This window comes from Lagopus leucura, unplaced genomic scaffold (assembly GCF_019238085.1).
Source record: "Lagopus leucura isolate 7727_CA_CO unplaced genomic scaffold, USGS_WTPT01 Super-Scaffold_100002, whole genome shotgun sequence".
Classification (NCBI taxonomy): Eukaryota; Metazoa; Chordata; class Aves; order Galliformes; family Phasianidae; genus Lagopus; species Lagopus leucura.
Window position 1 is genome coordinate 24,107,611 of NW_024962263.1, and position 13,909 is coordinate 24,121,519.

Below are 13,909 nucleotides of genomic sequence, written 5' to 3' on the forward strand. Positions count from 1 at the left end.
TATCCAAGTATAACCAAATCTTTTGAGATTCCACTCTTTGATGCAGGAATCTTAACTCTGAACTACTCTCTCCAGTTGCCAAAGGCAAGAGATATGCTATTGTGAGCAGTTATTCTATCATCTATCAACTCTTAAACTGCTTAAAAAAGTATTAAAGAAATACAGCCTTTTGTTGCCACCAAATAGATCAGACTGCCCAGAATTCTATCCGACTTGGCCTCCAGAACTGGGGCAGCCACAGTTCTGCCAACTTTGGGCAAATTGTTCCAATGCCTCATCGCCCACTGATTAAAAAATTTCTTCCTAATTACAGTCTTCCAGTATTTACAGGGAGATTATAAACAACAAGGAAGACTATCTACCTTTTCTACACAAGTAGATAGTGATTGGACAAGGGGAAATGGTTTTAAACTAATGGAGGGGAGATTTCAGGGGGAAGTTTTTCACAGAGAAGGTGGTGAGGTGCTGGAACAAGCTGCCCAGAGAGGTGGTGAATGCCCCATCCCTGGAGGTGTTTAAGGCCTTCTATGATTCTATGAAAATTCTGTGGTTTTCTCCCACTGCTTCCTAAAGCAACAGTATTTCATGACTCTTCTGTTTTTCAGTAGTACACCCCGTTCTCCCATCAAATCTAGTTTAAAATACTGGTGATGAGCTCTGACATTTTGGTGCCTAGTGTATTCATCATAAGATGCAGCAGATTGAGGGCCCCATGTAGCATCTTGTCCCTCTAACTTAGCTATGGTATCCTACACCTTGTTGTGGACAGGGTTGCTATCCCCTCCTTTCCCACTGAAACGTAATTTAAAGCCCTTTCAATGATCCCAGACATCTCCTGGGCCAAATTTCTTTTCCCCCTATAACCTACTTGTACTCCATTGGGCCAGGTGCTATGTAAACTATCCCATCTTGTTTAGGATGAGAGGGTGAGGACATGCCAGCCTCCTAGAAAAAAGTGGGGACAAACCTAAGGCTGTCAGTATGAAGCATAGGTTGGAGGGCATATCTCTTCCCCCATGTAGGTAGTATAATGCAGAGTCTCTGTGGAAGATGCAGTTCAAGTCTGTATTCATGCAAAAATCTTCATGCCTGTATTATTTGTTTATATATGAGAAAACTTTATTCTAAAGGACTGTCTCACAGAGGAACTTAATGCACAGTGTAGTGTCGAATACTGCACAAAAGCTGCAGACATGTATATTCTTAAGGATTACCTCAAAGCTACTGTTAGTATGCAGTGCAGAACTGAATGTAGAAAAAAACTAATCCTTGACAATTGCTTCTGTCTCCAGGGAAGGCCTGAACTAGGGAAGGAGCTATATCCAAAATAATAGTGAAAGGAAAAAAAAAAAAAAGGAAGAACTGAAGAATCCTCTCTGTTTAAGGCACTGAATGAGACAGAGGTTGTATGAAAGAGCAGTCGGGGTGGCAGCCTACATCCCAGCCTACTGGCACATCGCTCTGCAGTTCCACCAAGTGCCCACAGCCAATCTGGCAGTTGGAACAGAAGAGGAAGGTCAGTCCCATTCCCCCTCACTGCTATCATTAACCTCATGTTCTTTGTACACAGGCATTCTTTCATGCTATAACTTCCTAACTTAACAACTACCAAAAAAGAGCTGAATGGTTTTCATATGAATGATGCAAGTGCCTATGAGATCATGGCATCACAGGATAATTCCAGTTGCAGAGAACCTCTTGACATCATCCAATGCAATCTCCTGATCAAAGCAGGAACTGTGGTCAGATCATTCCTGGTTTTCAGAGTGTTATCCAGTCTGGTTCTAAAGGATGAAAACTTTAGGAAGACCCAGAACTACAAGGGAGAAAGCTGGATCACAGCAGAGATCAGAAAGACTGGAGTAGAAAAGGAAGAGGAAAAGGCAGAGGAGACAATAAATGTTTTTCTCTAGTACGTATACTGTAAATACAAATACACATAAAAAATACATATTACCAATGGCAACAATTGTACTAGATAATACAGGGATAGAAATGAAAGGACAAATTTAACCTTTTCTCTAATAATTACTTAAAGATATATTAAAATTATAGTTCAAAATAAGTAATAGTTCTTCATTATACTGCAGGCATTTGTGAAATAATTGAACTATGTTAAGCCTAGTCATATGTGTCTATGCATGCATACATAAAGAAAAATACCTGAATGGTAGAAAATTTAGTATGTGACTGCATTTCTATAAAACTGTGACACCCTGAGAAAGTTTTTGGACAATAAGGAAATTTATATCAGAGCAGCCACAGAACTTGGTGACTGAATATTTTGAAAAGATCTTTCTCAGGAAGTTGCTACGTGATGCTCAAACTCCAGATGTTGCTTGGAATAAAGGAGGGGAAAGAAACTAAAACCACGCAGGAATGATAACCTACAAGTTTGAGGTGAAATGAAGCATTTCAGATGGTCTTCAGTAGTGTAGTAGGTTACAGAACAGCTAATAAGCTAGTATGGGATGGAATACTATCTTTCAATTCATCCTAAATACAAAATTGTTTTACAAGGGAATACAGATCATCAGTTTGTTAATAAATGTAAAGAAGTTGTTTTTCTTGCCCAACAGAGGTGTGCTACATCCCCATTTTTTTCTTCTTTTTCTGTCAAAAGACAAGTGAATTTCTATACTTTTTTACCTTTGGTATACTATTCTTAGGTGATATTCTACAACTATTTAGCTCTCAAGAAATATCTTCAATGGATACTCTGTGATTTCTAATGATTTGCTTATATCCAGTTCTGCAGCTGGGTAGGTCACATTCTATAATATGCAACTAGATGCTTATGAGAAGATTTGAAAGCTCAGACTGCCTTTGACATTCAGCTTTTTGTAAAATCAGGCCACATTGGACAAGCATCAAACAAAAAAAAAATAAAGCCAGTAGAAGCAGCTTTGTATGTGACTTTCATGCTAGACAATTACAATGAAAGAAATTGCATTAAATTAACAATTATTCCAAAAATCCTTTTAAGACTAGCTAGACATCTCCTGTAGCAGAGTAATCATTGTGGTAGAAACCATCACAAATCAAAGACATTGGAAAAGTGATTGTACAAAAAAATATTGAGTACTAAGTGGGTAATTTTCTTGCCATAGTCTTTAATTCATCTCTCCATGGCCAGTTCCAGCAGCTAGGCATAAATTAAATGCACACCAGCTGCTACCTAAGCTGTGAGTCTGTAGTACTCTGACATTTCTTTTCTCATCTCCAAACTTTGTCCTACTTACATGAACCACTTTATGTGCAACGACAGTTCACCTAGCATGAATTTTCAGTCTTCCCTTAGGAGCCTCCTAACATTAATAATTTATGAGAGTTACTGTTGCTTTCTTAAGGAAGAAAGGCATGTGAAATATCATTTAGAAGATTCCATTGGTAGTTATCAAATGCCTGAGGAAAACGTTGTAGGTTACATATTAAAGAGTTCACACTATTTGAGCAACTGAGTTATATGAGTTAGAAACTGAGGAAAGGACTCATCTTCTGCCCACTGTCAGGATTTGCTAATAGTTCATGTCATATTTGACACAACATTGCCTGGTCTACCCATAGAGATCTCCAAAGCCAATGACCGAATCCAGAAGATCCTTCTTTATCGGCCTTCACAGTTTATCAAGACTCATGGAGCTCATGTGCTGAATTGCTAGGATGTTGAAGCTAGTAAAGAAACTATGGAGATGAAGAAATATTCGTGTCAATTATTGTTGTGCTGCAACAGTAGTATGTTACAATAAGCTGACATAAAAACCAACAAAATGTAGCTGGAAGGGTCACACCACAGAACTAAAGGTTTTAAAGCCTAATCTGCATCATTTTGAACTTTTAACAAAAAAATATTTTTGCCTTTTCAAGTCAATAGTGTCATCCCCTGCTTCGCTGGTTGTATGGGAACTGCTGAGCTACAACCTAAACCTCTGATTGATCACCTGAGGCAAGCAATGAGTCAGCCAGAGGCACACAGGTGAAGGCAATTCACCTGTGCTGCCAGAAGGGGTGGAGCCTCCTAGACCTATTTAAGAGCTGGCTACAAATGGGGAAGGATTCCTTCTGGAGATCTACTCTGCTGGAGTTTTGTAAGTGAGCCCAGGATACTGGTAAGCTGTCTATCTATACTCTTTCTGTTATCGTAATCTACTTTGCCTAATTCTCTTGTTTATTTTGTGATTATAACATCTTAATATTCATTGATTAAACACTGGTACAATTATGAATTAATAGCAGGTTTATATTAACATTTTCTATTCCTCAAAAGAAGAAGGAAAAAAGAGTGGCTGACTCCTCAAACTCACTAGATATGTGAAAAAAATAGATCACCAGCTCAAAATTAATGCAAAGTTATTTAACCCCTTGGTGAGATGGAAGGTAATGTATTTTGGAGCCACTGTTCCTAGCTGAGTAAACCAGTTAGGTTAATTATTGGGCTTAAGATAGTTTGCTGGGTTTGAAGATGTAGATTATTGCTAGGTAACTGATTATTGTAAATCCATTAATTAACTTGTACAGAGAAAGTAAGAATATGCTATGTGTATAGTTGGAAAAACTTCTGCAATTAATGAAGAGTGTTGTGTCCCATTTTGGAGAAAGGGAACAGGGAAAAGCCAAGACATATTGATGTTATCAGGCATATTGTTCCTTTATAAAATATTGCTTAATTGCTAAAGAATATTTGCTGATGTCTCCACGTAATTGTCAGTCCATACAGAAACAGCTCGTAAGGGCTGCTAACTGAATTCCCATGTGTTTGTAATGTCAAATTGTTGGTAAATCTTAATATTGCAAGACACTTCTACGAACAAGAGTTCTTTCTGTACTTCTACACTAGCTGTGATAAATGCTGCCTATCAGATGAGTTTATAAATACAGCACACTGCAGTCTAAGTATATGTTTGACAAATCAAAGGCAAGATCTGTCTTACTCTCAAAGGCTGAAAACTGCTAAAAACGTATTATTTTTATCTGAATTCAGATCCTGTCTTTGTCATCAGTAGTAGTAAGCAAGTCACTTGTTAATGTTCCTATTAATTGTTTACATTACAGTGCCATAGAGAGACTCAGGTTAAGATCAGGGTCTTGCTGTGATGAGTGAAATTGTACTGAGAGGTGAACAGAGGTAGTGCAGAACTGCTGTACATCAGGGAAGTTGCAGGGACTTGAGTGGTCTGTTCATATCCATAACATAGTGTAACATATAGTCCCCTTAGCACCAACTTTGTGAGCCTGTGAGATGTGCAGCAATAATTCTACATTCTTCCATTTTCCTATGTCCTTTTCTGTCCATTCACAAACTGTTGCATCATAAAGAAAATTGCAATGTAGTTTTCTGTTAAATATCAATAAATTGCATTTAGTTATAGCTATAATATACAGTCCCCATTCAAGATAGTGCAAAATTGCTTTTCAGTAGCATTTGAAAGGAAATAGTCCTCACTCAATAATTGCGTAAATTGTTAGGGTATTATGTTCATATAACTACAACTATGTTCCAAGACAAACAAGCACATATTACTTTCAGAAAACTTTGATTTATTTTTTCATTTTTAGTGGTTAACCTGAAATATAAAGTTATTGTGTTTGTAAAGCACTTGGCTCTCTCTTCATCCACAGCTATTTTTTTTTAAGTTGGGAAGACATAAAAACTTATTTTTCTTTTTAATGATGAGTCTTCTCATGGATTATTCTTGCACCTTTATTGTTGCCTCTGGTAAGGAGGTATCAGACAAAGAAAGAAATGTTTGCAATGACCTTTCCTGTCCTGGAAGAAAACCTAAACCAACTTGCTGGTGATTTGTCATCTTGTTTACAAGTTAGCTAAGATTTGCTTTTAAAAGGGAGAACAGTTCACTCCTTTTATGATTTTATAAATTATATTTGAAGGCAGTTTTTGTTTCTGTCATTTGGAGCAGCTGTGCAGGGAATATGTTGGAGAATTTGATATACTATTGACATTATTTTATGAAAACAGTGTCAGATTTTATTTGTGCAGATGATAGCTAAAAAACCCAAGTGACTGTCAGTTATTAGTGGGAACATCAAAGAAAATAAGCAGATGGGCATGAAATACTTCCAAATACGGGACAAGAAAGCCACGTCAATTTGTTGTACAGTGTCAAAACATAAGGCATTTAATGGTGTTACAGTTTTCCAGACCAGGTGCATTCTCTTAAATTGGCTAGTGTTGTTTAACTAAGAAAATAAGCAACCAATCAACCAGAACAGTTCACTTGAAGTTCCTCAGACTTGGACGCTACAGGTCTGCAGAAGTTTATCCTTATAGATTATGAGAGAAAAGGACAGTTGTTCCAGAGCTTTCTGTGATAGCTTTATTTATAGAAAGTACACTGAGTATCTGAAACGTCAAAAAGGGTATTGTATGGATGGCATACAAACCAATAAGAACTTATGCTTTGGTACATTGGCTTGATTGAATCCATTTAATATCTTGAATTTTTCAGAGGTGTAAGCATACTTGACACTTAAGTACAAGGATATCTCTCAACAGATGGATAGACCCATTCAGATCCATCTTTCAGGAGTAAGGAGCAAGATGCATCCCCAAGCATCTCTGGACAAGAAAGGACAGTAAGTTCTATGGCACTCAGATGTTTTGCAAATCACAGAATTGCAGGGGTTGGAAGAGACCTCCAGAGATTGTTGAGTCCACCCCCCCTGCCAAAGCAGGTTCCCTATACCAGGTCGCACAAGTAGGTGTCCAGGCAGGTCTTGAATATCTCCAGAGGAGACTCCACAGCCTCCCTGGGCAGCCTATTCCAGTGCTCAATCCTCCGCTGTTTTCCAGTGAGCTACAGTCTTGCCCTGTTTTGGAAATGCTTTGTTTCCACCTTGCATGGACCTGGGAAAAAAGCATTACACACCTTCAAATATCACAATTCCATGAAAGAATTCTGGTTGTTGGTCTTGCATTTCACTTCAGACACCTTCCTTCCACTCCACATAATGCTAGCATACTGTAGTTGTAGTAAGAAATACAGTAGCCTCATTCTTCATTGCTTTTTTTTCACACTGTCAAACTTTCACATCTATTTATATAAATTTGCCACTGAAGGTACATAACATATTTTGCCTGTGTCAGTGGAAAAGCTAATGAAAAAATTTAAACCTGTTTTTATTGCCTGAATAAGAAAATTCTTCATGAGAAGTCATAAATATATAAAAAAATTTACTGACCCAAGAAAGCAGCAAGTCAATTCTCAAGATAAGTGTCCTATATTATCCATTATTTTTAACAATCTTCAAATAATTTTTGAACAGTGGTGAACTGTAACTTGTATACATAATGATGATACAAAGTTGTTTACTAGATTAAGTGAAGAGAAATGAAAGCAATTGTGAAGATGTTTCAGCAATGGTCATTTTTAAAGATGCGTAAAGCATACCATGCTAATGAAATTGAGTACTGAAGGAAGAGTATTGTTGTTTTGTGTGTGTGTGAAACAAATGATTTTTACAAAATCATTTATGCATTTTATTTTATTAATAAATTTATATATTATAAATACAGTATAAATACATTTATTTTATTAATACGAAAATATTAAATGTATACAAACTTAGTGAAAATGCAGCTTTACTAGGAATACATGTTCTGTGGCTTACCTCATATATTGCACTCAAATTTCATGAATGAGAATTTTAGAGATACTAGCTGCATATGCAAACTCACATGTTTGTTTAATTTTTGTCTTACATTTGCTTTATTTTTCACGTAAGCCAAAGTTCCTTTTAAGTATGAACATTTTCATTCTCTAGTGTCACTGAAGAAGCTGACATTTCAAAACAAGTGCAAAGTATTGTTGAACTGAACTTGGTTTATAGCCCAGTGGTGTACACAGTGATTCTCCAAGATCAATGAATGAAATATTGTGCTAAATAATCAATATTCATATCTAATGGGAAAATAGTAAATATGAACTTCACACATTTTCAATAGTTCTAACATTTATACTTACGTGAAAAGTGCATTGAGAATTATTGTAAATTTACATAAGGTATTGTAAATTTGGGGGGAACATTGTGAATATTGTGTTGTCTTAATTTATTCAAAGAAGAGCATCAGTAAAATGAAAACTAAAAAGGTACTACAATTCAGCTATAAATTTGATATGGCCTGTTTATGGGCCATGATTTATTTTATGGCATCAGCAAAGAAATGTTTTAACTGATTACATGAGGCAAAACCAGCTGGGATTTAAGATATCACAAATTTATCAAAGCTGATAGATTTATATAAGCCTGCATCTGAACATATATTAAATATGAACTCCAAATTATCATATCATCAAATCAATGAATTACAGTTCTGGATGTGTCTGGCAAAACTATTACACATAATGTAGACTATAATATACCCATGTCCTCTAAATACTGATAAGAGGGAATTTCTGCAACATATGATTTTGGTATTAATTATATTCTAAGAAATGGTTGAACATATTAAAAGCCATGGAATATTTTTTTAATCTGCATTTGGTTAAAATTTTCTGGCTGAAATCAGTAATAGAAGAATAATGTTGGTTTACAAGAAAATGTTTGCCTGACTAGAGCAACCTAACAATTGCAAGTTAATGAAGAGGTCTGGCTTAATTGCTTGATAATTTGCAGTTTACAAAGAGCCAGTGCAAGTAAAATAAAGAAAGGGTAGTCGGGTTTGTTGTTTCAAGGTATCTCCAAATGGAAACAACAGGTGCACAGAGGAATTTCTCTGCATCCTCAGTCATCTAAAGAATGCTTCCTATAACAACTCAGTATTTACAAGTAGCCTTGTGAAAAGCCCCGGAACTTGGAGAGAAGTTCTTTGTTCAGTATCAGCTATCAGTTCAGCATAAACGAGATGAAGCTTAGGATAAGGAAATTACTAACTTAAGCTGATGAGTACTCAGACAAGCATGTTAATAATTTGTCAAAGAGAATCAAAAAGACTCAAGAGAGTCTTTAAGGTTTGCTAGCATAGGCTAGCATCAGTAGCACTCAAGATAGCTGATACTGTATCAAGGAACAAAGGCTACCAGAAATAGTATTGTAGAAAATGCTTGTAGACTCAAGGAAGATCAAAACTATCCATGATGGTTTGTAGCTATCAAAGGCAGAGAAGTCTCAAAAAAAATTTCTTTCAGATCAGGTATTTCAGCCTGAGCACTGAAGAGTAGTAATTAATAATCATCATCTGTGATCCTGCTATCTATTTTATTTAAAATCTAGAATGCTCATTTTGTTTTGGTATGTACTTCTAAATGAGTGTAGGTGTCATTAGCACTTGACAGGGGAGGGCCATTCCATCTACTGTCCGTTGTCCCTAAGTCTGCTGTGTCCCCAAGCATGGTCAGAGCAACAAGACAACCCACTGCTTTTCCATCTCTGTTCTACCACTCCTCTTATAAGAAGACTGTCTTAGATTTATGGTTCTCACTTCATCAAGAAGCATAATGTCAGCCTGGAGCTGGCTGTGCCAGCAACTCAATGAGGGAAATATTGATATCAGTAACTGGAGATGTTCAAACTCATATAATGGGGAGGTTTTGTCATACCCAAATGCCTCCAAATGTTGTCAGCTTATAACTTTCAAGAATCAGGTTCTTGGATGGAAACAGCTCATAGAATTGGCTAAAAATATAATCCACAACAGTGTTAAAAAAGAGAGGAAAAAAATGAGCAAAGAAAATATAAGGTATAGGGCATGTTCATAAAATCAAAATATTTCTCGACTTTTGCTCTGACATTTACACCAGGTTGAACACAAGCTGTTTGTTTGTTTTGTTACCTGACATTGAAAGTACTGTCGGAAATGAATAAAATCCACAGAATTTCTGCAGCTAGTGTGCAAATACTCTTTTGGAACGGTAATATTCTTGGCATTTTTGAATTATAAAACCGTCTTCGGATTAGAAAAATGAGCAGCTTTGAAAGAGCAAGTTTGACAGCCTGAGGCCAAGTTCACAGAACTTTTCAAATTTGCTGCGGAGTGACAAATTTGCAAAACAGCAGAAATACCAGAATATATCTCAATAATGAGCAATATTGTCTTGTACTTTTCTCAATATCACCTCTAACATTGGCTGAAAAATCACTCCTTGAATAATGTATATGGAGAAAAATTTCTGTTGTTCCATGAATGCGCTGGCTAACATTTCTTTTATCATTCAGCCAGTAACTCAAATATTACTCATCTAAAAAGACCATAATGATCCTGTACACTTCTCAGGTAGTGATCAAGCACTTCTAATTGCTACATGAACATGAAGGGGAAGGGGACTCTCCAATGTCAGATCTATCTCTCTCTTTCTCTGTTGATTAAATCATGTCTAGGTGGATTTGTGTGGGTCACATATATGCAGGAATGATCTTGAAAGTTTTAAGAGTTTTTTATCCTCCTTTTGGTTATTAGAGAGAATCATCTGTGACACTGAGATTCTTTGTAGGACTCAACAGATGCCATAGTGTCTTTTAGTTAATTCACATAGCTTGCAATGTTTATTTTTTTGGACTGCAATTCATTTTAAGATGATGCATGAGCTTTACAGAATTTCTTCTGTGGTTTCCAGTTCTAAACTTGTCCACAGACTTCAACCTGTAAATTGCAGTGCTCTGTCCCTGACTCTACTCTGGGTATGGAGATGAGAATGCAGCTAACAGAGCAGCACTGCAGTGCCATACTTACCTACATTTGTTTTAATGTAGGTTAGCACACCTACCTTCCAAATTTTACATAATTATGATATATTGCATATCAGAACTCCTGGTCACTCAGGACTAGGCTTCTCTGAGGCACTTGAATCTACTGACCTGCAAGGGATGTTATTTCCTTCACTTTATCTTTTGTTTTTGCCCACACCTAGCTGTGATGCTCTGAGTAACAGCCCAATACCTTGACCTGAGGAGCTGAGTTCAATTGCTGCACAGCTCTTTAATTACCTTGGGAATAAAAGGCTTGTTTATTTTCCTAGCCTTAACTCACTCAAATGGAGTTGCCTTGTTCTTGGGTGTACCTTGTTTGTATACAGTGTAATGTATAGATTGAATAGATGTAATGTACATCTAGGGAGATGTATGTTGTTCAGGCTGTGTGCCTGGTTGGCAAAACCTAGGGAGTGAGAAAAGACAGAGCTGGTGTTAGCTGCCTGCCCCAATCCTCCAAAGGTGTGCTTGTGGGAAAAGGTAAAAAAAAAAAAAAAAAAAAAAAAAAAAAAAAAAAATTGCCACCATATTGCCTGGCCTTATGTAGGTTTTATAATGAAAGAGGCTATAGGTTTTGTATGACCTTTTCTCCTGTAATGTGCTTACTATTAGGATTCAGGAGGAAGTTACCCTTTAAGTTTGCAAACTGTTGATTTTTTTTTCATGCTTGAATAGGAGGTAGAAAAGAAGAAAAGAACTGAAAATAATACAGATGTTTTGTGAGGACAGAGGTGTTGTACTGCTTGGATAAAACAGTGGTGAGTATCAAAGACCCAAATACAGTAAAAACGCATTAGATTTGTATTAAATTAATTTCTCACTATTCTCCAAAGTTGATCTTTACTGCACTTAGTCTTAGCAGATGTATGGAATAGAGAAAGCAGATGTATAGAATGGAGAAACCAAATGGGATGTGACCAAGCGTGTTCTTAATTGATCTCTGCATTGATTTCCATGACTAGAAGGTAAGTCTAACAGTCCATAAGAATTTCAGGTTTTCATTATGCTATAATAAGTTGCTGAGGAGAATTGCACTCAATGGTCAGTTTTGGTGCCTAGCCTGTCCCTTGCCTCCTTCATGAATTTTGCCTGCTGTTTCTGTTACAATTTCAACAAAAAAATCACTGTGAAATATCTCTTGCATATCCACTATATGCCTAGTGAGAAAATAACTTTGGTAAAAAGTATGTTAATATCTCTTGGCAAGGCAGAAAAGAAAAGAAGTTGCATTTAGCCTAGAACCAAATTCTTCTCTTTTTTTTTTTTTTTTTTCCAGGCATAGGTCATCCATGTGACAACACAATCCTGTAAATGGGACTAACATCAGCAAATTGTATATATGACAATCAAGGTAATAGCAATACTGCCTGTGAGCTGTTTTAATATACGAGAGCAGGAATTTTTTTATCCCCAAGACTTATAAAGTATTCTTATGACGCAAACACTTGTTTGAGAAGGTTCATCCTTCTATTATTTTTCCCTTTGGACATTTTTAGGGAGGTTTGTGTCTCGCTGCTAGATTTCTAAAGCTAAAATGATACATCAAATTCTAAGTGATAGGAGAATGACAGTTAAATTAAAGTGATTCACTACATTAATTTTTATTTCAATTATATGGAAATATAATCTAGCCTAAGGAAATATGTGCAATTGCGCAGGGTCACAGAGTAACCCACTTCAGGTGCAAATTAACAAGTTACAAGTTATATCAAGTTAAGCAATGCTCTGCTGTAGAATTTTTGGGTATATATCACTCATAATTACTCTGGTTTGGGTTAAAGAAAGATTTTCCTTTTTTTTTTTTTTTTTTTTTTCCCCCCCAGAAGATTATTTGTCACTCTTTTGTCATTCCTTATTTTGGCTCTCTCAGTGTGCCCAACAGTCAGAATAACAGATATTGTTGTTTAGGAGGAGACTTTCTTAATGGTAATACTTTGCCTTTGCTGTGTAAAATCTATAAAATGCTTGACTGGAACAATACAATCAATAAAACATGCACTGAACTAGGGGTGGATAATAATATTTTCTTGGCAGTTCAGAAAGAAAAAGAAAAAAAAAGAAATGCACATTTGTGCCTGTGGCTGTCTGCAGTATTTGATGCTAACTGAAACTGTTTTTCCCTGAAACTCCATTCTCTTTGGAGCTTTCTATCTTCTTATACACCACCTCTCGGATGCAGTATAGTAATGTAACTCTTGCCCATTAGCTTTATTGCAGAAGAAGAAAGAATGTGTGGATTACCAGGATGTAACACTACATTACCTATTGTTGCCTCAGGTATTTTTACAATGAGGTTTTCTTTATGATATATAAAAGCTTGGAACATAATTTTGGAGTTGCAAATGAATTACAAATCAGCTTGAGAGTAAAAGATTTTGTGAGAAAGAAAGTTGGAATGAAAATAAGCAGAGAGCAGCAAGACAGGTGCTTTCCAAAGACCTCGATTATCTCAAAGTTGCTACACTTAGGAGGAAAAGCTGTAAAATAGAGTTATTGATTATAAAATCAATTCATTCTTTGATGCAAGAAAGCACACCTTAGTATGCTATAAATATATCTGAAACTAAATCTCTCAAATGGGAAAACAGACAAAAAAGAAAAGTTAATGCAATCTGAAATATTATGGAAAAGTTATGAGTAAGAAGCCTGGTATTTAACATGCAAGAATACATAGTTAGAAACCAGAAACAGTCATTCATCAGGCATCTGCCACCCAAGCCTTGAAAATGGTTTGATCTATACATCCAAGGGTGAGAAAAAGGAGATTTTTTTTTTTGCCTAAATATGCCTTAGTATGAGCCTTGGGAATCTATGACTGTAAGCATGACTTGCTTAGTTACTGTACTGCCATGAGTTTTCATCACTTTCAAGTGACTCTCAAATTTCTGATATATTTTGTTCTATATCTGAGTCTCCACATTCACTTTTTGGTTTTGTGATATAATAGGAAATATAGTTGGGCAAGGATGAAAAACCATGTAGAGGATGATATGAGGGTCAGCCTGGATGTGGATAGTTTTTATAATATTCAGAAATGCAAGATGACAAAGCTGTAACCTTGACCATTGTTCTGGGAGTGCTTGGTGGGGAAGATGCATTAAAAATAGATTTCACAGACATAGAGACAGCAAGTCAAATATTAGGAGTGTTAATGTCCAGAATCTGCAGATTGACATCTTTTTTCCAGTGTCAAAATGAGAAAAAC

The 13,909-nt window shown here is 36.2% G+C and overlaps 1 long non-coding RNA gene across 1 annotated transcript; it reads left to right on the forward strand.

Moving 5' to 3' along the window:
* Positions 1 to 11,429: 11,429 nt before the first annotated feature.
* Positions 11,430 to 12,056, forward strand: LOC122178624. The gene is made up of 3 exons (XR_006178401.1): positions 11,430 to 11,462; positions 11,558 to 11,669; positions 11,981 to 12,056. It is a non-coding gene; the product is annotated as an uncharacterized LOC122178624 (long non-coding RNA).
* The last annotated feature ends 1,853 nt before the right edge of the window (positions 12,057 to 13,909 follow it).